We start from the raw sequence: 3,644 nt of genomic DNA, 5'->3' as shown, positions 1-3,644 counted from the left end.
TATAGGGGTGGGGGCTATGGGGGAACGGGGGCAATGGGGGTAATGGGGGTTTTGGGGGCTAGGGGCAATGGGGGGGGTAACGGAGGCAAAGGGGGTAATGGGGGCTATGGATCAATGGGGGCAATGGGGGCAATGAGGGCAATGGGGGGAATGGGGCTATGGGGTAATGGGGGCAAACGGGTATAGGGGTAATCAATGGGGCTCTATGGGTGTCAATGGTGGCTCCCTGTGGGGCTGACCCCCTCGCCCCCCCCCAGACGTGTTCGTGTTCGGGGTGGGGGCCGTGGTGCACACGCAGGCGCTGAACGAGCTGGCCTCGCACAAGGCGGGGGAGCAGCACCTCTTCCTGCTGCGGGGGCTGCCCGACCTGCAGGAGGCCTTCCACCGCATGATCGGTACCGCCGACAGCCCAAAAACGGGCAAAAACACCCCAAAAACGGGAAAAAACACCCCAAAAACGGGCAAAAACACCCCAGAAACGGGCGAAAACACCCCCAAAACGGGCGAAACACCCCAAAAACGGGAAAAAACACCCCCAAACGGGCAAAAACACCCCAAAAACGGGAAAAAACACCCCCAAACGGGCAAAAACACCCCAAAAACGGGCGAAAACACCCCAAAAACGGGCAAAAACACCCCAAAAACGGGAAAAAACACCCCCAAACGGGCAAAAACACCCCAAAAACGGGAAAAAACACCCCAAAAACGGGAAAAAACACCCCAAAAACGGGCGAAAACACCCCAAAAACGGGAAAAAACACCCCCAAACGGGCAAAAACACCCCAAAAACGGGAAAAAACACCCCAAAAACGGGAAAAAACACCCCAAAAACGGGCGAAAACACCCCAAAAACGGGAAAAAACACCCCAAAACGGGAAAAAACACCCCCAAAACGGGCGAAAACACCCCAAAAACGGGAAAAAACACCCCAAAAACGGGAAAAAACACCCCAAAAACGGGCGAAAACACCCCAAAAACGGGCGAAAACACCCCAGAAACGGGCGAAAACACCTCCAAAACGGGCGAAAACACCTCCAAAACGGGCGAAAACACCTCAAAAACGGGCAAAAACACCCCAGAAACGGGAAAAAACACACCAAAAACGGGCGAAAACACCCCAAAAACGGGCGAAAACACCCCAAAAACGGGCAAAAACACCCCAGAAACGGGCAAAAACACCCCAAAAACGGGCGAAAACACCCCAAAAACGGGCAAAAACACCCCAGAAACGGGCAAAAACACCCCAAAAACGGGCGAAAACACCCCAAAAACGGGCGAAAACACCCCAAAAACGGACAAAAACACCCCAAAAACGGGAAAAAACACCCCAAAACGGGCAAAAACACCCCAAAAACGGCCCGGAAACGGGCAAAACCACCCCCAAAACGGGCGAAAACATCCCCAAAACGGGAAAAAACACCCCAAAACGGGCAAAAACACACTCAAACCGGACCGGAACCGGGCAAAAACACCCCCAGAAACGGCTCGGAAACGGGCAAAACCACCCCAAAAACGGGCGAAACACCCCAGAAACGTGCGAAAACACCCCAAAAACGGGCGAAAAAACCCCAGAAAAGGGCAAAAACACCCCAAAACGGGCAAAAACACCCCAAAAACGGGCGAAAACACCCCCAAAACGGGCGAAAACACCCCAGAAACGGGCAAAAACACCCCAAAAAACGGGCAAAAACACCCCAGAAACGGGAAATGCCCCCATAGAGACCCCAAACCCCATAGGGACCCCAACCCTCCCATAGCGACCCCAAACCCCATTGAGGACCCCAAACCCCCCATAAGGACCACGATCTCCCCCATAGGGACCCCAATCCCCCCCATAGGGACCCCAATCCCCCCCATAGGGCCCCCCCCACCCCATAGGGTCCCCATTGTGCCCCCCAGATGAAAGCTCCTCCTTGGGGCTCTGCGGCTTCGCCCACGAGTTCCAGAGCGCCGAGGACCGGGAGAAGAACCCTTGGGGGGTGACGGTGATCGTGACGGTGAGTGGGGGGCACCCAGTGACACCCATTGAGACCCATTGATCCCCATTGACACCCATTGATCGCCATTGACACCCATTGATCGCCATTGACACCCATTGAGACCCATTGACACCCATTGACCCCATTGACAGCCACTGACCCCCTTTGACATCCATTGACCCCATTGACACCCATTGACCCCCACTGATCCCCATTGACACCCATTGATTGCCACTGACACCCATTGAGACCCATTGACACCCACTGAGACCCATTGACACCCATTGATCCCCATTGACACCCATTGAGACCCATTGACACCCATTGATCCCCATTGATCCCCATTGGCACCCATTGACACCCATTGATCCCCATTGACACCCATTGAGACCCATTGACACCCATTGATCCCCATTGATCCCCATTGGCACCCATTGACACCCATTGATCCCCATTGACACCCATTGAGACCCATTGACCCCCATTGAGACCCATTGACCCCCATTGGCACCCATTGACCCCATTGATCCCCATTGACACCCATTGATCCCCATTGACCCCCATCGACCCCCATTGACCCCATTGAGACCCATTGACACCCATTGATCCCCATTGATCCCCATTGGCACCCATTGACACCCATTGATCCCCATTGACACCCATTGAGACCCATTGACCCCCATTGAGACCCATTGACCCCCATTGGCACCCATTGACCCCATTGATCCCCATTGACACCCATTGATCCCCATTGACCCCCATCGACCCCCATTGACCCCATTGACCCCCATTGACACCCATCGCCCCCCATTGCCTCCCATTGACCCCCATCGCCCCCCACTGCCCCCCATCGCCCCCCAGCGGCCAGGCCAGGGTCAGGAGCGCTGTCGGGGTTCGCTGCTCTCGCCCCGCTTCGTGCTCTCGGCCGCCCATTGCTTCCGTTGGGACGACGACAGCGCCTGGCTCAGCGTGGACGTGGGTACGGGGGGGGACGACACCCCGGTTTTGGGGTGAATTCGGGGGGGTTTGGGGGCGGTTTGGGGTGGTTTTTGGGGGGATTTGGGTGAGTTTTGGGGGGGATTTGGGGGGATTTGGGGGGTTGGGGTGGTTTTCGGGGGGTTTTGGGTGAGTTTTGGGGGGATTTGGGGGGTTTTGGGGGGTTGGGGTGGTTTTCGGAGGGTTTTGGGTGAGTTTGGGGGGGATTTGGGGGGATTTGGGGGGGATTTGGGGGGTTTTCGGGGGGTTTTGGGTGAGTTTTGGGGGGATTTGGGGGTTTGGGGTGGTTTTGGGGGGTTTTGGGTGAGTTTTCAGGGGGGTTTTGGGGAGTTTTGGGGGTTTTCGGGGGTTTTGGGTGAGTTTTGGGGGATTTGGGGGTTTTGGGGGGGATTTGGGGGGATTTGGCGGTGTTGGTTTTTCGGGGGTTTTGGGTGAGTTTTGGGGGGATTTGGGGGGTTTTGGGGGATTTTGGGGGTCTTAGGGGGGGTTTTGGTGGGGATTTGGGGGGTTTTGGGGGTGTTGGGGTGGTTTTCGGGGGGTTTTGGGTGAGTTTTGGGGTGATTTGGGGTGTGTTTGGGGTGGTTTTGGGGGGTTGGGGTGGTTTTTGGGGGGATTTGGGTGAGTTTTGGGGGGATTTGGGGGGATTTGGGGGGATTTGGGGGTTGGGGT

The 3,644-nt window shown here is 56.3% G+C and overlaps 1 long non-coding RNA gene across 1 annotated transcript; it reads left to right on the top strand.

Annotated features, from left to right (window-relative positions):
* Nucleotides 1–255: 255 nt before the first annotated feature.
* Nucleotides 256–2,948, top strand: LOC130599353 (uncharacterized). Its single transcript, XR_008972214.1, has 3 exons — nt 256–395; nt 1,900–1,997; nt 2,841–2,948. It is a non-coding gene; the product is annotated as an uncharacterized LOC130599353 (long non-coding RNA).
* The last annotated feature ends 696 nt before the right edge of the window (nt 2,949–3,644 follow it).

This window comes from Pezoporus wallicus, unplaced genomic scaffold, assembly GCF_028554395.1.
Source record: "Pezoporus wallicus isolate ANWC-B61680 ecotype Strahan unplaced genomic scaffold, APGP_CSIRO_Pwel_v1 contig_14805, whole genome shotgun sequence".
Lineage (NCBI taxonomy): Eukaryota > Metazoa > Chordata > Aves > Psittaciformes > Psittacidae > Pezoporus > Pezoporus wallicus.
The sequence above is the reverse complement of the archived record's forward strand: the minus strand, read 5'-3'. Positions and strand labels throughout refer to the sequence as shown.